We start from the raw sequence: 26,104 nt of genomic DNA on the forward strand, positions 1-26,104 counted from the left end.
AATCAAAGGGACAAAAAATTAACACAAATATGTTTACTAATACCCAAGAAGTTGGGGGTGAGGCTATGTAGCTGAGCATAAAGGGAACTGTTCCCATTTATTTATTCTTGGTGGGAACCTTTGGCATCAAGGAGTATTATTGGACTTAATGTCATGAATGTCAATTAGTTGTACCCTACCTGTAGTTGAGCTTCGACATTTAAAGAAAAAAAACATGAGACACTGGAGATAGGAAAATGTTGACTTTCCTGGTGTTGTTGTTATAAACATCTGTTTTATGTGGCTACATGTTGAATTTGGCTGCATATGGTAAATATCAGGGGTTCAGGTTGTGGGGTAGCTCAATCATGACTGATTTGGACATCCTGAACCAATGACCATGTAATCCTATATAAATAATGACCATGTAATCCTATGTAAAGTTGCCATATTGATTTATATGGACTTGGAATAAAGTAACTTTCTAGAAGATTATTTTTTGGGCATGATCCTGGGACTGTGTGTGTTAAATGCTGTCAGGTTGTTTCCTATCCATGGAGACCCTATGGCCATTTCTGCACTGGTGGCAGAAGCAGCTGGCCACAGTCATAATTTATGCCAGTGGAGCCACAGGACTGTTCACATGGTCCCGTGCGGGCGGTCTCAAAGCTGCTGCAGGCCGCAGGGGCAGCTCCTCGCAGAGCCACCTCCAGTTTGTTTGTTTACCTACCTTTTCTCCCTGTGAAGCTTTGGACGGAGGAAGGGACACACCCACACTGCCCTCCGATTCCCGGGGGTCAGAGTGCAGCATGGGCATGTCCTCCCACCCTTCAGAGCTTTGCAGGGAGAAAAGATAGGTAAACAAAAAACCAGCAGCGCCTAAAAGCGGTGCTCTCCTGCCGGTGTGCTTTGTACAGGCCTGGTGGGAAGATGCCACTTTCCAAATAACTTGCTCATTGAGCAAGTTTGGAAAGGATCATTTTCCTGCCGTTTTGGGGGGAGGAGCACAGTGCTGCTGTGCTGCAGCAGTGGAAGCTGTGCAAACAGTGCCACAGGGACAGTGTTTTTACCATGCCTAGGATGCTGTTTTGGGGCTGTGCAGAAGTGGCCTATGAGAAGAGTCCCAAAATTTCCTATTGTTAACAATCTTGCTCAGGTCTTGCAAACTAAAGCCTTGGCTTCCATGATTGGGCTAATCCATCTCATGTTGAAGCTTCCTCTTTACCTGCTGCCTTCAGATGACCAAAGTACAATAGCCTCAGTACAGAAATTTTAGCTTTTAGGGAGAGTTCTGCCTTGATTTGATACCTTTATTTATTATTCAAATTTTGAGCCAATTATTTCATTAAGTAATCATGCAGTCCTGAAAGGCAACCCCACTGTGACTTAGTCTAAACTGGAGATTACCAAGGCATGTGTAATAGTGTCCCCCATGCACCAGGACTGATAATAGCTCACAAATCCATTTGATACCAAAAAGACATTAGGGTTGGTCAATACCAGCCAGATTCGTTCCAATTCGGATTCGGCCCAGATTCGGATCAATGGATTCGGATTGACCGAATTCCGAACCTTGCAGATTCGGACGGGCCCGAATCTGTGGGAAAATCCAGGAATTTGGGGTGTGTTTTTATTTTTGGTGTTTATTCACGTTTCGGCCTGCAGGGGGCACATTTTTTGACATATAGACACCAAACTTTCAGGGCATTATCAGTAGACTGTCCTTACGCTACCCCCATGTTTGGTGAAGTTTGGTTCAGGGGGGCCAAAGTTAAGGACCCTCAAAGGGGATGCCCCTATCCCCCATTGTTTCCAATGGGAGCTAAGGAGATGGGGGCTACTCTTCTGAGGGTCCATAACTTTGCCCCCCCGAACCAAACTTCACCAAATTTGGAGGGTATCATCAGGACAGTCTCCTGATGATATCCTGAAATTGTGGTCCCAATATGTCAAAAATGTGCTCCCTGCAGGCACCCCCAGAAATTTGTCCAAGATTCTTTATTCTACATCTACACAATCCATTGCTGTCAATGGGGAATTTATGGGGGTGCCTGCAGGGGGTGCGTTCTTAAGACTAGCAGCACCAAACCTTTAGGGTATCATCTGGAGAGTGTCCTGATGATGCCCCCCCCAAGTTTGGTGAAGTTTGGATCATGGGGGCCAAAGTTATGGACTCCCAAAGGGGGTGCTCCTATCCCCCATTGTTTCCAATGGGAACTAATAGAAAATAGTGGCTACTGCTTTGGGAGTCCTTAACATTGGCCACCATGATCCAAACTTCACCAAACTTGGAGGGCATCATCAGGACACTCTCCAGATGATACCCTGAAAGTTTGGTGCTGCTAGCTTTAAAAATTCTTGTTTGTGTTTTTCACTACTCACTCACTCCGGCAGGCTTCATGTGGAGGAGGGGTGTTGTGTACAGTATATAAAACTTGGGGAATAAATGTATACAACACAAATGCATTTTGTATTTGAAATGTTAAATCCTGTACACTGATATGTAGTTTGATATGATTCTCGTGATTATCATACACAAAAAAGCAAAACAAAAAACTCCTCTACTACTTTTAAATATTATTGTTTGACATGTAGATGCCAACTTAGAAAAACCCTGTTAAGTGTATCACTATCTATCTAAGAAAGCTCTTTTATACCCCCAACTCATGCAATGTTTTAACATAATGCTTGTGAAATGTGGAAACTATTTGCATGCCACTCTAAATGTGTACACGACATTCCCTATGCTAAGGACTGGAAGGCCGGAGTGCTAATAACATTTATGTTACTAATACTGGAGAGAATGAATGAAAAATTAGCTAATTTGGTGCATCGTTAAGAAGACACTCTGCTAAAAACATAAGCCTCAGTGTCTCTTCATTGCCTCTAGCCGCCTGGCAGGCTGCCTGAATAAAAAAAGACTTGCTTAAGCAAATTAATATTCAATGAAAAAGTGATATACAGCACAAAGGAAAATGTTTAAGTTCTGCCAGGACCAACTTTCCTTATGCCCTTGACTAGAAAAGTTAATCGTTTGGGGTGATTTTCTTCTTTACCTTTATTTTCCATATGATATTTGGGGGCACCCTATTTTAAAGTTACAAGGGCTGGGAAAAACTTGCCTAGATTAAGCCAGACTGTTCTTTTGTAGGTTTAAGGTCATTGCATTTTTTGGCTCTTAGTTCTCTTCCCAATCTTGAACCTATTTGAAAGTATATCAGCTGTATTTTCTATTTGAAAGTATATCACTGTATTTTCTTTTCTTCATTTTTCATCTCTTGCCACAATTTTTCCTTATGTATTAATAATATCTTTATTATTACACTGTCATTGTCCCTTTGCACCTTTTTGTATTTAGTGGGGACATTAGTGGCGAAATTGAGGGACTTACAGCCCCATCCAAGGGGTAGGGAATCTGCTCAAAAGTGACATGTGGCCCTGTTGGTGTATTTGCCCTTGTCAGGGCAACTCCCTTGCGAGGGGTGAATCTGCTGACGGTGGCCCTCCCCAGCACTGAGATGTGGCTCCAGACACCACACCAACATCCCAGTGCCCTTGCCACTTGCATAGTGGGTGTGGGTTGGGGGTGCAGCTGGGGGAGGAGCAGATGTTAGTTGGCTTCCTCCTGACCATTCATGCCTTACATTGAAGATCAACACTTTATACTTAAGCCAACAAAAAAGTGGTGTAAGTCTGTTGAGCACCATGGGGGCTTGTCGGTGGCAAGGAAACTCTTTCACTCTGCAAGCTTCCCCACATTACCTTTTTGTAGCTGAGCATAAATGGAACTGTTCACATTTATTTATTCTTGGTGGAAACCTTTGGCATCAAGCATCATTGTTGGACTTATTGTTTTGTGCAGCAGGTAATTTTACATGATATATTTTATCCACCTTTGCTGGTATTTCTGGAGCCAGGATACACATTTATTTTGCTAGCTCTGGTAGAGAATCCTTACGCAAATCTTCTCCATCTAATTCTGGTAAAACACAAATGCTCAACACAGATTCCTTCTGTCTTAATTCCAGGCCAGTTAATTTTTCAGCCTAGCATTGTATTCTCTTTTGATTAACTTCCATTTTTGTTTCCATTGTTTTAGAATCATTTGAATTTGAGAGATTTGGCAAATCTTTAGCCAGACCTTTTATTTCATTTTTCACTTCTGCTAAATCTTGCATACATCTATCAACTTTATCAATCTTATTTTTCATTTTTTATACATCTTTCTGTACAGATGCAAGCAGACATTCAGTTCTCTGTGTGTGGTCTGGTGAAACTGGAATAGCTGGATCTGAAACAGCTCTCATTTTGCTTTTTGAATCAGCCATTATTTTCTTCTTTTCTCTGTGATTCCAGGTATATTAAAATCAAGTATTTTTTACTCTGGGTGGTTTATAAGTCTGGGTGAGTTATAACTCCTTTCTTCAGCCAAGCTTCTTAAGTTTTCATTTGTTTTAATTGTGGAGGAGCATTACAGCAATACGGCACTAGCAGATCTCTAAACAAAGTCTCTCATTCCAACATGGCAAATTTATGATGCAGTTCATAAATCAAGCACATAACTCAGTTGTACTTATCTGTTTGTAAGAAATAAATTCTTGTTGGATGAAATATATGATGATAGGCTAGACTCCTTTTTTCATTTCTTATTTTCTTCAGGAAAAAAGCATCTCTTACAGCTTTAAGTAGTTTAAGAAAAAAACTGCTTCTTGACCAGTTGCTGAGAGGATGTAACGCAGCATCCAATGGTGAAAAAACTAGGCCCGTAATTGCAACAGGGGGCAGGGCACATGGTAATAGCTCCAGAGCATGTGTGATCCTGGGCTGGCCGGGCGGCTGAGCCTCATCACCTGGCAATGTCGTGCAACACACACATGGGCTTGGGGTGGAGCAGGCTCCCTATAAATTAGGCAGCACGTGGTTGTCCCAGGCTTTTTGGTGCCTGGAAGCAAACTGACCCACCCACTCTCCCTGAAATTAAGGGTTGGGTTTTTTGTTTTCGCTTACTGTCGCAGCCCTGGGCAGTTTGGGCAGAGGAGTGCATCCTTGTGGGGGGGGGTGAGCTTGTGTGCCAGACCTTTCTGCATATGGGGGCCTCCATAAGAGGCTTGGGGTAGGGTGGGCCCAAGGTGCATGCCATGGAGGCCTCTGCAGGCAAGCCAGACACCCTAGCAGTTTGGGGGCCACAAGGATGGGTGGACACCCCTTGGCCCAGTACCTCTCTGTCCTACCCAATAAGAACTGGGGTTGTCGCCGGGTGCAGCTAGGGGGCTGACTGGCTCCTAACGATGCACTCCTCTTGCTCGCCCAGCTTCTGTTAAATAATAATGATAAAGGGCTGTGGCCCAATTTAATCCAAGCCAAGTCCTGTGATTGTTACAAAGCATCTGCACATCTATCCGCAAGATGAATTATGAAATCAGGGGATGTTTGAATCCATCTCAAACAGGGGGTCAGATTTTTTTAGAGACTTATTATCTGTTCATTGACCCATTCGTTAATATTCCTTATTAGCAGTTACAGTACAGCATAACACATATTCCTGTTATGGCAAGTGGAATTTATTTTTCCTAAATTCATTTTTAGATACAACCATTACATATATATCTTACACTTTTTTCAATATCTTATTCTCTTTTTTCAAATGATACAACCCTTTCTCTTTGTCATATCCTGTTAAACTTTTTTGCAACCTTTTCAAACTTCAGCTCTTTTTTGTTTTATGCTGCATGTCACTGTGTGGTGCTCTAGAAGGAGAATACAAGATTTGGAAAAGGCATTGCCTCTGAACAGCTACAGAGAGATACTCTGAAATTTTTCAGAACTTCTCTTTCTGCCCTTTCTGTCTTCAGATTTCTCCTTTGCTCAAAACAGAATTGATTCAAAACAGACTGCAGATTTCTAAAATAAGGGGAAAGGATAGCTGCATTTCAGAGAGAAAATAGGCAAAGAGGAATTTATTGGACTGTGTGGGAATTAGAGTTGCTAAGAAAAAGTCTCTTCATTCCTCTTCACCCAGTTTCTCTATGAAATTCAACTATCCATTTCTTTCCATCTTTATAGGAATTCAGAGTCTGTTTTGAATCAATTTTATTTTGAGTTCTAGTTCCTCCAATTTTTACTGTGCTGTACTGCTCTGGCATTTGTTTAGATGGACCAATAGTCACACATAATTTTTAAAAAACCCTCCTTTCCATTGTTAATCTAAGTAGTCCTTATCAATGTTAATGGATGTCAAGCATGTTTGTCATGAAATAAGCCGTATCTCTAATGATAGAAGATCTCTTTATCTGTGCCTGAAGGCTGATAAAAATGCTTGTGTTGGTGACATCATCTCTCTTGGCTTCACTCCTGCCCCCATGAATACAATACATACTCTTGAACTTCTTTCCTATTTTTTTAAAAGATTATATTTAATTGTTGTTTTTGACCAGTTTTTAGAGCCCACAGGAACACCATGGCACAGAGTAGCCTTTTCTGTACAAACCTTTTAAAACATTTTTTGAGGCAGAGAATAAAATGTTTCCTCCATGAAGTTCTGCATTGATTTTACCTCCAAATATTTTATTTCCAGCCTCCAAACGTTTTAAATGAATCCCCTTTTAAAATGATTCTCTGGCTGAAAAGTTTTGGAAATGTCTTCAGTCACTATGTGATCTATTGACTACGTTCCCCATACTACTGTGCTTCCCTGAACTTCCTCGGTGTCATTTTCTAAGCTCACTCATGTTCCCCTCACCTATTTGTTTGCAGCATTTCTCTGATTGTCATTTTTTTTTAATTTGGGGGGAGGCAGTCTTCAAAACATCAATTATATGACAAGTATAGAATGCATTATGAGGCTATGAAGCACGAAAGCATTGATTCAGCGCAGAAAAACAACAATAAAAACAAAAAAGGGGGGAATCATGTAGACATTCTTTGCATGAATATTCTTTTCATTATTGTCGCCAACAAGAGATGTGGCTTTCTTCACAAGATCTTGTGTCGGTGACTCACAGTTGCTACCCTTGGAGGATGTAGCCAGGAATTATGTTTAGACTGAGTCAGACAAATATAGTTTTAAAGGGAGGGGGTCTGAAAACATTTTAGAAATGTTTTAGAGGATTTGTGCGGAAAGGGCCAGAGGTAAGGTGCAATACTGCAGTAAGAGCTCTGCTGACAACTTGAGTTCAATCCCAATGGAAGTTCATCTCAGGTAGCTGGTTCAAGGTTTACTCAGACTTCAGTTCTTCTGAGGTTGGTAAAATGAGTTTGCTGGGATGACTGGAGAAAATGGAAACCACTCCATAAAACACAGTTTGTGTTGTAAAAATTGTGATGTGACATCCCTCCACAAATCAGTAATGATGTGGTGCTCTTACCTACCTATTACCTAGAGCCCACATTAAGTTCATTTGACAGGACATTCTTCAAAATAAATAAACATTAAATACATGACTTGCAGTGGAATGTGAGTGTCATAGCTTGACCACACACACACACACACACACACACACACACACACACACACACACACACACACACACACACACACACACACACACACACACACACACACACACACACACACACACACACACACACACTGTAATGTATGTATGTATAGTTGTGTTGGAGCTGAAATGTAAATGCTTGTGGGTTCTTCCCATATGAATGGGTGTTTTCACAATAACAGCTCCGCATTTTATATCTCAATTTTAAATCTTATTCTCCATGTTCTTACTAGTGGAGTTGAAGTGGCTTCTAACCTTTCTCATTGATGGCACCCTGCTTGTAGAATGGCCTTCCAAGAATGCCCTCCCATGAAAGCTAGCTCAAGACATTAATGTACAAGGCCAGACCACTTCTATTGCACCCCTTGGGATGGTTTTTTGATAGTGAAATAACTGAGCAAGTTAAGCTATTTAAATATCTGGGCTTAAACTTTCACTTTAGGGCTGGGTGGTCACCTCACAGGAATCAAGTCCTAACATCAACAAGAATTACTATGGAGGTAATTGTGCATTTCTTCTTTAAAAAGAGTCATGAGTACCTACCTGCGGCAATAATAGCCTTTATTGCTAAAGTGTGCCTGAAGCTTCTATATGGAGTCCCATTAAGGATACAGTCATGGAATAGGGACATTGAGCGTATTCAGTCTTTTTTTTATACAAGACTCTGGATCTGCCACACACCTTATGCGGTACTCTGCTTTGAAGCAGGCCAACATCTACTCGAGACCAGGGCATGGTGCATAACATTCAAATACTGTTTGCATGTCTGTTTTAGACATGGAGACCAGAGTCTTTCTTCTCTGGCCCTAACCAATTTATATTCTTCGAAATGGTGGGTCTACATTGAAACAAAGCTTCATGTTCTTGATCTATCGTTAGACATGTTGGCCATGCTATCACCAACTGAAATTCTTAAAAACATCAGGGCCAGATTGTATGAGTTTGAACATCAATCCCTCCTTGCTCAGGTCAGTAAATTTTGCTCCCCTCTTTTCCTTGGTATTCCATATGGCTCCTCAGGCATGGCTGAATATCTGCTTGTCCTTTCTGATCCCAAACTCTGCCGAGCCTTTTCTTTAGCCAGATGTAACATCCTGCCCTCCTCTTTAAGACAGGGAAGAGGCAAAAAAAATACCACATCATGAAAGATTGTGCATCTGTGAGATGCACTGTGAAGAATCTGTGGACCATGTTTTGCATCACTGCCCATTTTATACAGAGGCAAGAATGTCATTATTACTGCCCTACCTAATTGGCACAGACAACTGGACTGATCAGGAAAAGATTGTGTACTAAACAACAATTCCGAAGTAATCCTAGAACAGGGTTTCTCAAATTGGTTGTCAATAAGCGATCTTAACTCATTTATGTAATATATGGTTTACATTTTTAACTTATTTATATTTCTTTTTATGTATTAATAATATGCCATTAAAGGTTTATTGTATTGTATTGACCACTTCTATTCACTTAAGATTTTAACTGAAAATTTATCTAATCTTTTTGTCATTTTTGAGTCTTGGCACATTTCCCCAATGTGTACAAATCAAGATGCCAAGCCCCTGACGGAGACAGGAGTCCCTTGCCCCTAGGCCCTATTTTTAAAATGCTTTTTTTAAAAAATTGCAGCATTGTGTACTTACTGGATGTACTTACTGAAAGTGACAAAGGCCTGCTGTAAGGAATTATACTTTGTGATTAATGGTAAGAACTTCTGTATATCAGGCTGCATTTAAAAACAAAAAAACCCTTCTTTTGTGACACTGCCGTCCTTTAACCCACCCATCGGTTACTATGCACTGCCTGGCAACTGTCTATATTATGCTTTTGAGGCCTGCTTTTAATTCTAATTTTTGTGGTCGACTTTATTGACTGTAGGAGCTTACAGAAACTGATTGTGAAGGTTTTTTGTTTTGTTTTTTACTGTTGAAGGATAATTTCTATGGAACTGTTTTTCACACTTTGTTGATTTATTGTTTTAATTATCTTTACTCACCTTGGGTGAATTCTGTACAACTGCATTAGTGACACTTTTCATGTACAAATATTACATAGAAGTAGATTTGGTGTTTGGGTGACATTGTGGGGTTGCTGCAGCAACCAGAATGCACACTGAAATGCAAGAAGCAGGGAGGGGGTGATGGCAAGCAGCAGAAGTGAGGGAAGAAGGAACTGTCACCTTTCCTAACATTTACCAAGTGTTTTAGACAGTGGGTGGGGCCAGGTAAGTTTTTGTCCAGCAAGCTTTCTGATTGGCCACTGGAAATTTGATTGGCTGCATGCAGATTTTTTTTAAAAAAATTGCTTTGGCAACAACTGCCACCACAGCACAGATCACACAACCATTATTGGCATATGAACAAAATATAGAAACACAGGATCCAATTACATCAGAAGATCAAGGTTTAGATTCTCGAAGTCTTATCACCGTAGCACAAGGATCTTCATTGTGTGTCTAAGAGTAAGCTGTGACTGCCTTTTTGTGGCTGGCTCCGTCTCCTGCAGTAGCCATTTTGTCAGAATTTTCAAGGTGTCCATAGGCTCTCAAAGGTTAGGGACTCCTGCTATATGGAATGCAATTTTAACAATAGCATCCTATATCACACCCTTATAAGTCAACTGAAATCAAAAAGCCCAGTAGGATGCAGCAGTTCTCATCAAAAATTGTTAATTAACATTTGAATTAATCTAATGAATGACATCTTCACAAAGGCATGGCATCTTCACTGTGCTATTTCATTGATCAAGAAACTGTGATAAGATATGCTGGCCACCTAGAAGCCTCATGAGCTGGGACTTTTCCCATTATATTGATGGCATCTCGCCAGTGTATAGCATTGTTCTCAGTTTCTAATGCCTGCATTAACTTGGCTTTAATCACTATTACTTTATGCTATTAATCATCTGGCCTCAGTCTGATTTAATCCAAATTAATTAACAGATTTTCCTTGATGAAGAAGACACTAAAAAAGATGAGCTTGTACACTTCCCCCTTGTAAATCTTTCAAATATCCTTAGAAGTCACCCTTTTCACTCCATATAAAAGCTTGATTTTTGAAAGATAAGACTTGATTAAACAGACCATCAATGGCAGAGACTTGGATATTCCAAAAATGAATAATTTTAAATGGTTATACAGTGCCATGCAATGGGATTTGCAGGGAGAGAGCTTTCCTTTCCTTTTAGTTTAATATAAAAACAAATAGCATCTGTTTAAATCAATTCTTGTGTGGACAACTGAATTACCAGCGGCAATGTTGCAGGTCCACCTCTCCCAATATATTCCCATTAAGTAATTGTGTTCTTTTGATTAGGGTTGGATGCTGTCCTAAGGCACAACAATTGTAGCCTGTACTCAGACTTTATCTGCTAAACCCCAGTAGTGCCTTCTTGTTCCTCCTTGTTGAGATTTCTTAAGTTGCACAAGATATCACTCTTGAGCAGAACTTTTCTCATCAAATGGTTGGATTGTCTTGGCAAATTATCCGCAAAAGAGTGGATGTGCAGGTGATCAAGTTGATTTACAGTGCTATAAGGTATCTACTGTTTGGGGCAACTTTAGTGGAATGGTGACATAGACATGCTTTAAATAAATATATTTCTTCATTTGTGAAAAATTCTTTTTTGTAACTTGCTTTCCTGGATTGGCATTGGTGGGGGTCAGAGACTGCTATTGCAGGAAACCTGGCAATCCTTGTTACACTTGTTAGATTTTCTGCTTCTTAGTTTCATCCCACTGCTAGCAGCTTTGTCAGGAGGTAATTCCCCACTCACTCCCCATGCCTTGGTGAGACTCATTGCAAGATACCTAGTCATTTACAGATGTATGACCAAGACAAGAGAGTTTAACTGCCCCTCCTTGGTTTTTCCTTTCCAGTCTTTCAAGTTACATAAACCCCATATTTAGTCGCTCATCTTGTAAAGTCTTTGCCTCCCATAATACTTGGAGGTGAGTGAGGCTAAGCAACTTCAATTTTCCATGATATGGATCTGTGTAACCATGCCAGCTATGCTGAGGACTTCCTTGATTTCTCAGTACACTGAATATCACTCCTGGTAATAGCCTCCAAGAGGCCTCCTAGTAATAGCATCCAAGCTTCCTGAGCTTGGGGGGGGGGGGGGGGGGGTTGAGCGAGTTCAATCTTATTAGATAGATATTGTCTCTGTAATGTAACTATTTCATTTTACCAGTTTTATTAAGATTCCACAATTCTGGGGAAACACTCCAAAGTTATTATGAAACATCCTCTACAAAGAATCATTAGGATCTATGAAGCTGACTGAGAACTTAGCAACAATCACTCATTAAAACTAGAATCACTATCACTATCACAGGCAAATACTAACAGTATTACAATTCACTGTGTGTGTGTGGGGGGGGGAGAACATGCTGCATGTGACCCTTCTGATACATATGGTAATCATTTTGTCTGGATGGGCAACATATATATTTCTTGCTTTGGTGCATATGATCCAAAGGTCTAGAACAGGGGTAGGGAACCTGCGGCTCTCCAGATGTTCAGGAACTACAATTCCCATCAGCCTCTGTCAGCATGGCCAATTGGCCATGCTGGTAGGGGCTGATGGGAATTGTAGTTCCTGAACATCTGGAGAGCCGCAAGTTCCCTACCCCTGGTCTAGAAAATCTCATGTGTGTGGTGAAACCAACAGCAAGGCAGAAATCACCTGTGCAAACACCTAACAATTCACAGGATGGCTGCTACTCTGGGAGGTACTGCCAGGGGATGGGGAAGAAAGGGGAGATAAATCCAACCTGTCAATTCCCGCTTGACCTGGCTGCTGGGAAATGGGCATCTTACACATGCTCCACGCCACCTTTCCTCTTCCAACTGGCCAAGCCCTGCCTTGGAGAATCAGGAGGCTCCACACGGCAAATCTCTCCATGGCCGACTGACCTGCTTGAGAAGGCGGTGGTGGTGTTCTCCCTCCGGCCCATGGCGCGCCCCAGTCAGGTGGCATGGCTGCTGCATCCAATCCAGTCAAGAGGGTCTCAGCTCAGCTCTGCCCAGCCAAGCCCAGTGAGGCCAAGCAGACTGGGTGCATGAGGAAGGTAGAAGGGCAGCCCCACTATGATTGCAAAAAGCCATGCTCTGGCCAGTCAAGCAGGTAGGGAAGCAAGCAGAGGGTAGAACTGGACAGCCCACCCAGCTGGTCGCCCCACTGGCCTGCCCCGGGTTCAGCCTCCATCGCCTCCTCCTCCCACTTGGGCACATGCCGACTCAGCAGGCATGTCTGATTGGGACTGCCCAAGCCAGGTGGCCCAGTGGAGCACGCCAGTGCAGAGACCACCAGCCATGTGGGACCTGTGGAGGAGGAAGAGGGGTATGGGGGCTATTTTCCATGGCCTCTGCCCAAGGACATGTGACCCCATGTGTTCCCTTGGGCAATATGCCCCTGGGTAAGATACAACATTTTTTAAAAGCACTTGGTGAGCACCAGAAAAAGTGCCGGAGGACACCATGGCACCCATTGGCATCATATTGTGGACCCCTGCTCTGATTTATTTGTTAGCTGAAGTAACATTCCTCTCTGCTTGGAGGGTGCATATCTCACCCTATTGCAGTGTAAATAACCATGACATAATAAGTGTGTTCTCCATGTCAATACCAGTTATTCAGGCACCCAAATCATGTCTGAGGAGGAGTAAATCGGGTTTTGATGTAATTAAGCATCTACATAAGATATATGAAATGTTATTCGTACAGTGAAGAAGGGCATATTGCTCAGAAAACTTAATATGTTGGTACTCCATGCACTGTCCTAATCTGGTGGGTGTCTAACTGGTGAACTTGGGATAAGGTAATGTTTTGTTTTTGTATGTTGTGAATGAAATATTATGGATTATATGAATCAAAATCTGTCCAAAAATTGAACTTTTTTTTAAAAAAAATGACAGATTGCAGTCCTGAAATTTATATGAGATGACTGCTCTCTTTCTAAAGGCACATTAATGTATCCCATTCTGTCTGAGTACGTCAGCATAAATCAAGATTTCAAGAATAGGAGGGAAGGCAGGAAGAAGCATAAAAGAATTCTGCATAATTAAAATATTGGCTGATTTTCTGATATGTAAAAGTATCTTTTTATTTTTTTTTTAAAAAAGGTCTCTTATTTTGCTGATGTTCTGTGTTTCCCCAGAATTCATTGAGTGGCAGGACGAAAAGTGTGAAAACAGCCATCAGAGCCGAAAGGCATCTTCAATTTTTGATTGAGTAGCAAAGTTATTTTGAAGAAATCTATGTGAGAATTTGCCATTAGGAGTCACCTAGATGTTTCAGCATTGTGTGTAGTATGTGTGTGGCTAGAAGCCTAGAGAAGTATTTGTTTGTTTCCAAATCAGCAATCCCTCAAAGGGATAACAAAAATGTAATTCCCCCTCCCAAATAAATTGGTGCCAGTTCTCACTATAGTCCTCTACAGGCCTGGTAGACTTTTATTACTTTGCCAATAGGAGTTTCATTTCCACATAAATGTCAAAATAAGGATAGAAACATTTTGTCCAAAGCCCTATCAATCAGTGTATATGTGAGGAAGGGGAGGCCTTTGGGGATGACAAAGGAGGAAGATACTGAAACGATACCATCTCAGATCTGAACATCCTGAAGCTTTTATATATTATTGCTCAGCTGCAATTCAGAATTGTTAAGGTTTGAGATTGATTGTTTACTTTATTTATTAGGTAATTTGTTTGTAACATTTCTAAGTGAAGCTATGACTCTTTTTTAAAAAGTGTAGGTTGATGTGTTTTTATTACTGAGGAATGAACAAAAAAGTTCAATGTTCTTCGGAATAGAACTTGTTCAAATTGTGACACACCAGCCCTACAAACCTATGGTTTTATTTATTTATTTACTTATTTATTTATTTTGCTTGCCTGCACCTGAAAACCCCACACTAAAATGTGTTTTCAGTTTGGGAAGTTACAGGTTTTTTTTTTAAAAAAAAAATCTATCTCATTTTTCAACTATGATAGGTTTTTAAAAAAAGTCTGCAACTCCAAATTAAAATTACAACAGTACAAAAAAGAGGGTTAATAACATTCTGCTCTGATCTTCTATTGGGTTCATGCAGATATTAAATAGAACCGAGGACAAAACAGAGTGCTGTACCCCACTGGGAGGGAAAATCTTAGTACAGAATACTCATCACTACTATCTAGCAGTCAGTGCCTCCAATTCCTTGTTCAGACAACAGATCCAGAGAGATACTGATTATTATGGTTGCCTGCTCAGGGTTGGGAAATACTTGGCAATTTGGGGGTGGTGGTGTGGAACCTAAAAAGGATGGGGTTTGGGATGGTGAGGGACTTCAAGGGGGTATAGTGACATAGAAACTACATTCAAAGCAGATACTTTTTCCAGCTGAAAGCATCTATGTTGTCTGAAAATCAGTTGTAATAGCTGACAACTGGAGGCTGGCAACCCTGCTGATCAGTGGCATCTCTCCACTTGAGAACTTTGATTTAACAAAGGGGGGAAAAAGCGGTTCACAATTGCCAATGTTAGTTAAATCATTTGAGTTTAAAGTGGACTTTGAAGGAGTTGTCTCACAACTGCTGAGATGCTTGGCCCCTCTTTCTGTTTCAAGAAGGCATTTACCATATTTTAGATACGGTAGAACACTTTCTCAGTTCCAGATGTTATCAGTCAAGACAGAGGAAGGACTCTATCTATAGCCTTACACTTAGATCATTGAGATCCATCTGAACAATTGCAACCAAGCCAGATAGAGGAAATCAAATCAATTTATTAGTTGTGGTCATTTGACCAGAACAAATACAACAAATAAATATGCTGTAGCATAATGCATAAAACACCTCTACAAAACATTAGCAACTACAAATCATTAAAAAGTTTAAATATGGTAAGCAATATCCCAACAGTGAGGAGAAGCCTAACCTTACTCGATTATTTTTGTATCAGGATATCTTCCTCCAGTTATTTCTAATCCCATTGCTATCCAAGCTTACTTGGCAACATTATAAGCTAACTCCTGGTCCTTGTCTGATCTAATGTTTTCAGTTTGTGTTTCCTCTGATTGAGAGGGCAGTTTTGAGAATTGGTGACTACTGGTCCTTCTGTACATGATTATAAATATTGCGCACAAATAGGACCTGTTCTGCTGCTTCTATGCTCCAAGGAAATATTTGATATACATACTGTATTCAGCCTAAATCCAGAATAGGTACAAATAGCAAATAGTCACTTCAGACTATTGATAATTCTAGTTGGTCACCTTGCAGTCTAATACAAAGAAGGAACCCCCACTTTTTTTAAAACCCTTCATTTGGATTTCACTGATCAAATGCAAAGTTGTGTAAACCTGATACAGCTTATCGTGTTGGAGAAATGTTATTCTTTGAAGAACTCAAAAACTGTCATTTGAACAGTTTTCTTTTCTTGTAGTACCAAATAAAACTCTGGACAGCAGAGAGAAGGGAGGAGGGAGAAGCTGGAGAAGGAGAGAAGGTTTTCTGGCTATTCAGTATTTTTCAGGGTGATTTCATAGTTCAGTTTAAAAATAGCAAATATCTGATATCCCGCAACCTGTTTCCAACAGTAGGTTGTAATAACACTTTATCTATGGTAGCAATTTTGCACATTCAGGTGATCATGATGAGTATGGTTAGCAGGAGAAGGAAGAAATTTGCACACTGGATTTGAGGTTTTCATATATGTGACAAGCTGATTCCACAGAAAGCAATTAAAAGTTTGGGGAAAAATTAAAAAGAACCATTTTGCCTTTTTTTCCTGCACAATGCAGGAAAATAAAATGTTCTAGGTGAAAACAGTTCTTTTTTCCTGCCTGCCACCAAACTGTAAAGCTTTCACTTTCATTTTGTTATGTCCACCATTTTCTGCTGCTTGTGACTCTCCATTTGCCGTGTTTTCCCACAGGGACATTTCCTTTGCTTGCATTCTTGGTGCCTTTTCAGTGAATCAACTCAGTGTTGCCTGCTGATTTCAGCAATGTGTCATTTTCCTTTTGTCGTTGTTTTGCTTTCAGGGAGACAGCTTCGAAGCTACGAAGACATGATGTGAGAATTGGCAATATGTGCTCATTTCGAGTCCCTATAGCTTCAAAGCTGCCTCCCTGAAAAAAACAGAAAGAAAAGAAGAGTGACACATTACTGAAATCTGCAGGCAACACTGAGTTGATTCATGTATTTTATTCTCTGAAAAGGCTCCCAGCAGCTATGCCAGCAGAGGGAAAGAATTGCAAATGGCAGTTGGCACAGAAAATCACAAGCAACAGAAAATGGTGGGTGCAACAAAAACTAAAGTGAGAGCTCCTACAAAGTAATTAAAAGTTTCAAATTAAAATTAAAAGCAATTAAAAGCTGATCTAAACCACTGAGCTGCTCAGGTGAAGACAATGCTACTGGCTGGCAGAGGGTCTGAAGCAGTATTTCAGTTGTCACCCATTCTAAAAGGGGTTTTGTCCCCCTTGAAGGAACAGGTTTTTGGGGGTACTCTTGGACCCATATCTACTGCTAGATAAGCAGGTAACAGTTGTGGCCAAGAGTGCCTTTTACAAAATGTTAGCCAGATGCAGCCTTTCTTGGTGCTTTTCATAGTTATATATAGATTATATTACTGCAGTGTGCTCTCCTTGGGGTTGCCCTTTGAAACTGTTTGGAAATTCTAGTTGATACTGAATGGTGGAGCCAAGTTGTTGACTGGAGTGGGTCATAAGGACCAAATCAGTCCAATCCTGGCTCATGTAAACTGGCTTGCAGTTTGTTTCTCAGCACAATTCTGCTTGGTGAGGTGGCATCATATTTCAAGGGTTTCGGCATACAACCCTGGCTGCTGAATCTCTGAGAGCAGGCCCATGCAAAACTGGTCATAAACTCAGACCAGATGAGCAATGTGGACCCTATTTCAGTTATCTTGATGAATTTTTCTTTATCTGTATCAATATTTTATTATCTATCTTCTTTAAATTAATAATATTTTTGGCTAAGAATCCCCCTTGACCCCTTTGCCGCTACCTGAGAGAGTCTCCTGTGCCTCCACTTGAGGGAGTAAACATCCTCAAAATTGTAGACCCATGCCATCTGGCCCACCAGCCCCCTCCTCCATTCTAGCCTGTCTGAGAGACTCATGTATGTATAAAGTACATCCAGGTCTCACATATGCCAGAGTCTGTTGCTCGTCATTAGAATGAATCCATAGTAATATTTCATACTGAACAGCATTTAACAGGGGAAATGTGAAGTATTTAAAACCCGAGAGCATTCATAACTTTATATTTCATAAAACTAAGAGTTTCATAGTATTTGGGCATTTGACACATCTTGACAGTTGACAGGTTAGAACATTTCAGATCGGAAATGCGCCAAAATTAAAAGGATCAAAAGATGCCAGCAAAGCTCCTGTTGTTATCCAAAGCAGAGTGCTTTTGGCTCCACTGTCAGAGAAGAAAGCAACTCAGCTTATAACAGCACTGTAAACCAGCAGCACTTCAAATCTGTTGTAATACTACAAGGTTGGAGTTTTTTTCAGTGCTAGTGGAGTGCGTAGGTCAATATAGGGTTGCCAGCTCGGGGAGAAGAATGTTGTTAGGGGTTTTTTTGCATGGGGGTCATCAGCAGCATACAATGCCATAGCATCCACCTACCAAAGTAGCCATTTTCTCCAGGGAAATTGATCTCTATTGTCTGAAAATCAGTTGGAATAGCTGAAGATCTCCTGGTCCCACCTAGAGGTTGGCAATCAAAAGGCCAGGCTCCAAAATTTTGGCACATCCAAGGGCTTGAATATGTCCAGTTATACTTTTGACTCATGAATAGCAGACACTCGAGCTATCTCACAAATAGCTGTGGAAAGTCCTTCGGTTTAAAAAACTCAATTTTATGCAATATAGCATAAAAGGCTGCTGTTAACAAAGCACAAGGCAAAGCCCTCCAGGTGTTCTGAGTTAGATACCTATTTTCTATTCCATTACTTCCATCTGCTTTTATGTCTTCCAGCAAATATCTCAGGCAACTGACCATGCCTAGAGATCAGGTACTATTTGCCTGTATGGACCATTTGTCTGAAAAGAATACTTTCACATCTGTCATTCTGCAATGACAATGTTTCCGTTGGATAATCCCTGGCTGTGTAAGGTAAATACCCAATGCAAGTGGAAAGTAGTAGACATTTCCTTCTTCAGCACCAGTTCCATGGCTGTTTTGAATTGGGATCTCATATGTCATGTTTAGTGTGGCTCATTGGAACTCAGCTACACTTGTGTCCACAGAAAAAGTAAGCTATGTTCCTTGTCAGATGTTTGTCAACATTCACCTGTCAGCCTAAGTGAGTGCTGAAAGCCTCAAATGTAGGGTTCGATGGGACTGTGACCTGTTAATGCTCTGCCCATTGTGCTTTTCATTCTATCCCAACAGTGAGGTTTTTACAGTGTTGTCATGAAAAGATCAGAAGAGTGGCAATGAAAATGTCAACAGCTTTAGACATCTTGATACCTGGGTTGCCAAGTCAAGTTGCACACTAAACAGTGTTATGGCTAATGTGCCAAAAAGATTGCTTTTCTGGTTTTATTCAGGATGGCGATACTCCTGCTCAGCTCACATAGCATGGAAACAGTAGAAAGAAAGAGTATGAAACTGGTGGGATAGATGGTATAAGAATGCAAGATGTGCCCTGCTGGATCAGACCAGTGGTCTATCTAGTTTAGCATCTTGTTCACATAGTAGCTAGCAGGGACAACAAACAGGGCACAGAAGGAATACTGCACTGGTTCTGTTGCTTTGGGCTGGATATAAGGTAGGGGTCCTCAACCTGTTTGAGCCTGTGGACAACTTTGAAATTTTGATACAACCCCAAATGGCTGCCTCAGAAGGTACAGCTGGCCACAACATGGCATTTGCAGGAAGCAGCGTCAGCCACAAAATAGGATAGTGACTCTAATAGTAGCTAGTCTAACTCTGATTTTTAGTCAGAAGTTCTGCTTAGCAGTCAGTTCCAGGTGACTATGATACAATTGACTCATGCATGCACAAGTTACTAGTAGTCTCTATAGGAGTAAAATTTAGCTTCCATCCAGAGGTGGGATCCAACCAGTTCTCACCACTTCTCTAGAAGTGATTACTATTTTTTTCTGAGTGCCGAGAAGGGGTTACTAAAGCAACCTCCCTGCCCAATAGGGACTGGAGGTTCGTTTGTGCGGCAGCGCCACTGTTTGAATCCCACCACCATCGGAACCTGTTATTAAATTTTTTGGATCCCACCACTGCTTCCATCTATTCCCCTTAATTATTACCTAATAGTGAAATATTATGGGTGAGCTGGTATGGCGGGGGGAAGGAGGGCAGTGAAGGGAAACTATTCCAAGGATCCAAAAGGCTGAAGTCCCCCAGTACACTGATTCATACTGCCTAAGGTTACTAAACAAACAAAATTGTGCCCATTCGATCTTTCACTTTCGACCTAAGGCAACATCTGGGAGTTTTGGGGGGCTGAGCATGAGGTCTACCACAGGAAATTCCTAGAACATCCCCACACTGTTGTGACATCACTTCTGGGTATGTAAGCCAGGGTATGGTGCTAGTTCATGACATCACTTCTAAGTATATAATCCAGGGTATGATGATAGTTCCCCCCTGCTGCAATCCCTAAACAACAACAAGAAACCAGAACCCAGGTCAGGATGTCTCCCACTATAAAGAGAGACCTGGCACCCATATTTAGGACAATGGCTAGCAGAGTCAAAGAGAAAGTCTGCTTCCCCTGTGTAGTGAATTAGCAATCACAGTTATTAATGAATTTAACATTGTTAAGAACTGGATACTAAACCGTGTAAAGTAATTCACTATGTCAAACCCACATAGCTAAATAGTATGGACAGAATTTGGAGGCACAGTGAATCACAAGACTGTCTTGCTCCCTGAGTTGCCATTCTGTGGCTCTGTGTTTATATGGCTCTTCTGTGGCCAGTATTTGGAAGGGAAGGAGAACATTGTTAATGCATATATCTGTTGCACATGATACTGTGAGTGTCATATGACCATTTGTTAGAGGCATATCTAGGCAAACTGGAGCCCAGGGGCAAAACCTGAACCCCCCCCCCCGGTGTGGGCGGCCACCCTCCCCCATCACAACCAAACAATGATTTTTTTCACCAGCTCACAAAACACCTCCCACCCCCAGCAAAACATACATGACTCCCCACCAAGTCTCTTTCCTAATTTTGTCCTCACACAAACCCTATGAGGTAGATTATTAGCCTGAGAAGCTGCTCCAAGCCAATGCAAGTGGGTATTAAGCATGTAAATCTCTCACAAATCACCTCCAGCAAAATATTTACCAAGCAAATGTCAGCATCATCTCTCACAAAACACCCCCAAACAGCATCACTTTCAATGGTGTTTAAACTAGGGAGTCCAGATTCTTCTTTTAAATCCACCTTAAAGGGAGAATCTGGGGTCCCCAGTTAAAACAACATTGGAAATGATGCAGTTTTGGGGTGGATTCTCCCCCACCCTGAAACAGCATCACTTTCAATGTTTAAACTGGGGACCTCAGATTCTCTCTTTAAATCCACACCAAAGGCGGTGGATTTAAAAGGAGAATCTGGGGAAATTTGGGGGAGGGGTGCCTGCTGTCAGGGGTGAAATGGTTAGTATAGCAGCACCAAAATTTCAATGTATCTTTAGGAGACTCTCCTGATGATACCACCCAGGTTTGGTGAAGTTTGGTTTAGGGGATCCAAAGTTATGGACCCTCAAAAGTGTAGCCCCCATCTTCTATTAGCTCCCATTGGAAACAATAGGGGATGGGGCACTCCTTTTGGGAGTCCATAACTTTGGACCCCCTAAACCAAACTTCACCAAACCTGGGGGATATCATCAACAGAGCCTCCCTGAAATTGTGGTGCTACTGGCCTAAAAAACTGCATCCCCTGCAGGCTGAAAACTGAAAAAACACTAAAAATACAAAAAATACACAAACTAATCTGAAGTTTTTGCGCCCCCACATGACCAAATGGGGGCACCCAGGGACATTTGACTCCTCATGTCCCCATGGCAGATATGCCCCTGCCCTTTGTGAATATTTCCAACTAGTTCTCTGCCACAATTCCCTGCAAGGACTACTAGGAAGTCACTTTCCACTATTCAATGGAGAGTCTTGCAGCTATTTCAGTCAATGTTAATTATGAGTGATTTGATTCCAGTTTCTCCCAGTAATGAGGGCAAGACACACAAACGAGCTGCAGTTCCAGCAATCAGGGATCCTCTTTGATTTAGATTTGTCTGAGATTGAGCAAAGCTTAAGAGGAGGCAACTGGTGCAAGAATGTATTCAAGATGTCATGCTGCAGATCTGAAATCAGCAGCTTTGTTAAATTAACTTTGCTTCTTACTAAATCACCATCTGATTTTTTACAAATAATGAAAGCTTGTAAAACGAGGTAAATCTTATCATGGAACTAATGTGGCAATTCCACCAGTATCATTATGTTTATTACCTTCGTTTATTTGTTTAGTGCAACTTTTGGTGACATAATGGGAAGACAAAAGAGCTCATAAACAGATGCAATTGTGAATCTATTTCCTTTTCCCATCCTAAATCAATTTAGCCATGCAGATTTGATCATAGTTCATTGGGACAATTTGCTAATGAAGTGGGTAACAGTCAGCTAATGCAAAAATCATGCACTCAGAACTACAATTTCCTTAAACACTTAATTATTGTAGTAAAAATGGCTTTAGAAATGTGTGGGTGATATACAATTTATGATAACTCGAATGGCACGCATTTCAGATTGTTTTTGTTAAGTTTTATATTTGTGACACCTCCCCTTCATCCTCAAGGCAACTGAAACCTGACATTTGGATCTACGAGAGCATATCTGTGGATGGAACTATTTCTGCCTGCAGAACATGATTTTCTCATCTCTCCTTCCTGCAGCTCTTGGGGGGAGCACCATTTTGAAGGTCAGCTGGACAACAGAGGAACTAAAGTCATGCTCTGTGTATGGAAACATTTGCAGAACCAGTTTATTTTTCCCTCCCAGCCGCCTGATCTCCCCACCTCCTTGATCTCCCTGCCTGACGTTCATTCAAGCTGCCAATCAAAACAACAGTCAATCCGAATGTGGGACAATTGACATTTTCAGATATGCTTGCAATGTAAATACAAAAGACCCAGCCTGGTGTGAAACAAGCCGGAGTATTTCCTTCTGGTCTCATAGGCAGAGCAAGGGAAAACTGCGCCCGGGGCACACGTGCACCCTGTGCCCCTGCCACAGTGCCGCCCCAAAATGCCCTTGCCATGCCCCCTCCATGGCCTGGTTGTGGCTCCACCTAGGGTGTTGCACCCCCTGGCTCATTGGAGCCACCCCACTGCCTGGCTTTCACTGGATTCTTTCATAAAACAGGCAGCCATGCAAATTAAAAACCAGGATAAAACAAACTCAGATTGTAAGAAACCAGTTATAACAAGGTATGATTGTGTGGTGCGGAAACAGCCTAAGCTAACCATAACCCAGATGTATACCAATCTTGTCCAAGCTTCAAGGCTGGTGGAATATGAATTCCATATGACTGTGCTTCTGTAGTTGCCACCCTGCAAATGGGCAAAATCAACAATTGCCCATACACATGCAATTTTTTGCTATAGTTGCTTCACGTCGGTTTTAGATTTCTAACTGGTTCCGGATTTCTAAAAGTTAAATCTTATTGAAATATCTGCTGGATGTCCCACCCAATTTATTGTACTGGCTTTTTTTTTGTAATCTACCTTCTGTCTCATCAAGAAAAGCAGACAATAAATTACATAAAAATAAAAATAAAATTAACAGTCTCCAGGATTTGGAAAAAAAAAACCCCAGACAATACCCCTTTTTGACTTATCTGTCATTTTTGGTAGCAGTTTAGAATGGTAGAATCTGTGTTTCAAAATAGCAATTAGCATTACAGAAAAGAACAAATAATTTGTTAAATGCAGCAGTTCATTCAATGTACAGAAGCCAAACAAAGAAATGAGATCATTATGAAATGAGAAAGCTCTGGCGTCATTTTAGCTCATTGATTAAATGAGGTTGTGAGATTCCTTCAGTCTAGCATATGGGAAGGTTCATCATATAGTCATGGTCGGAGATGCCATTTCACAGTCTATGAACAAAACAAGGGATAATACAGGAAATTCATTCATTCATTCATTCATTCATTCATTCATTCATTCATTCATTCATTCATTCATTCATTCATTCATTCATTTAGATTGCATAGACCGCCTCATCCCCAGAGGAAAATTATATATTCAGACCAAGTTCTTGGTAATTTGGAATGTATCTACTTAATCACTAATATTCCCTGATTTGTAAAAAGTCAAAGTTTGAAACATCACAGAGCATACAAATGGCTCTTCAGATTATATTGGAGACAAGTTTGAAGGAAGAATGTGACTCATAGTTGTGAACATTCCTCCTATTGATACTACTTCCTATCAGTTTACCAACTTATCCCTAGCCATGTTTCCTTGTTAAAACACTGTTGGTGCAACTGGTTTTGAGAAATTGATTTGAGAGTAATTGGTTTGATAAACATTGGTTACTGTGAATTATTAATTAATTAAGTCTTTCATTTACATAATTTTTTAAAAAATAATTTAATAAAAAAATGTGGACCCGTCGAGGTTCACAAGGCTTTGAACATAAACGCAGACATTTCTATAACTAAAATGGAGTTAAAGATAAAGTTTGATTAAAAACACATAATGTATAGTCTTCCTTTCAACCCAAACAGAGCACCTAAAGCAGCTAATGATAAAAAGCAAAATTTTATTGCAGCAGTGTTTGGATGTAGGGTGCCAATAGGAGGTAGACATGCTAGAAATGCATATGCCCTTTGCTTTCCACTTTAATGTGCTTAATCCATCAATACATGCCTGGAGTATCTGTGGGTGGGGCTGGCTCTGCTTCCTGCTACATACAGAAAAGGTGGCACCATGTGGGGTGAGTAGGGTAAGCCACCATTAGTAGGCCATGCTATAACCCCAGTTATGCAAGGATACCATGTGGAATATTGACACTATGCTTAGTATAGCAGGTTCCATAGGGCTCAGAGGAATCTGAACTGATCACACAAAGACTCCGTTTATGGGTGTGAGAAAGACACATGGGGAAACTATCATCACATCCTCCAAGTGACATGCTAGGGACACCAGTAAGAAATGTGCAGTCATTCTTGCTTGAAAGCACTCCCTTTATGCCAGTCAGCAGAACCAATGTGATTACTACTGCTGTTAGGAGAGAGCAAATTAATAATGGAAGAAGTCAGAGTGGACTTTTGTCTTGCTTTATAAGCACTCACAAGAATGGGAACAGGACCTGAACAAGCAGAGGGGAGAGATCAACCAAGGCTAAATAATGGAGACATGAACACACAGGAACAGTGACTTGCAAAAGAATTCCACAGTGAGATCATAACAAAGACATTGTGAGATTAATGTTCATTAGAAATGGCTGTAGATAACAGCCTGGTCCGATACACTTCAGGCTAATGCTCACACAAGTCCACATGTATGAAGGCAGACCTGGCCATTATGCTGTCCCAACAGAACTGTACTCCATTTCCATCTCCTATAATGTTTAGGCTGTCATGCCAGCAGCAGCCAATGTTATGGAGAGAGCCTACATGTTGGGATAACATCAAAATCTGCAGATGCTCAGACCGCCAGCGTAGTATAGTGTCATACTAGGAACTGGGAGACCTGAATTTGAATCCTCATTCTGGCATGAATGCTTTGCTGGGTAACTTCAGGTCAGTCACAAATTTTCAGCACTGTTACCAGACTGATCCATGGTTGGTGGCTGGGAGGGGGGCCTCTATTTTGAAACAACAGTGTCTCTATCCATCCTGCTAACCCAGGGGTAGGGAACCTGCGGCTCGAGAGCCGCATGCGGCTCTTCTGCCCTTGCACTGTGGCTCCACGAGCCAAGCCACCGGCTTTATCCTTGCCTGCCCTGCAGGCAGCAGGGCGGGCCCTGCAGGCAGCAAAGCGGGCGCACCAACTGCCCACGGTCGGCTAGGCCATGCCGTGGGCTTCCTTTCTCGCCTGCCCCGTTGGAGCAGGGCAGGTGCTTTCCTGGCGGCTGGCGAGGCCGAGCCGCCGGCTTCATCCTTGCCCGCCCTGCAGGCAGCAGGGCGGGCGCATCCATGTGCTTCTCAGAATGAGCGGAGTAAAAGGTTAAAAAAACCCCTATATATAGTGTTATCTTTATTTTAAATGTCAAAAATTATTTGCGGCTCCAAGTGTTTTCTTTTCCCGTGGAAAACGGGTCCAAATGGTTCTTTGAGTGTTAAAGGTTCCCTACTTCTGCTAACCCTTGGGTGCCCAGCAGTGCTGTGCCAAAATGGAGATACCATTCTCTGCATCGACTAGAGTACCCGCAAGGACTGTGAAACTTGTCTGGACTTGCCCTCGCCCATATCCACCTTGCAAAATACCTGCCTCACACCCTTCCAAAAAGGATTAAGAGAAAACAATGTCTCTTCCTTGGAAAGCATCCCCACATCCAACCCTGGACTACTCACCCTAATAAGGCAAAAAACTTGCTATTGTATTTGCCCAAACCTCTTTTTCTGACTAACTGCTCATA

This window comes from Sphaerodactylus townsendi, linkage group LG04, assembly GCF_021028975.2.
Source record: "Sphaerodactylus townsendi isolate TG3544 linkage group LG04, MPM_Stown_v2.3, whole genome shotgun sequence".
In the NCBI taxonomy this organism is placed as follows: Eukaryota; Metazoa; Chordata; class Lepidosauria; order Squamata; family Sphaerodactylidae; genus Sphaerodactylus; species Sphaerodactylus townsendi.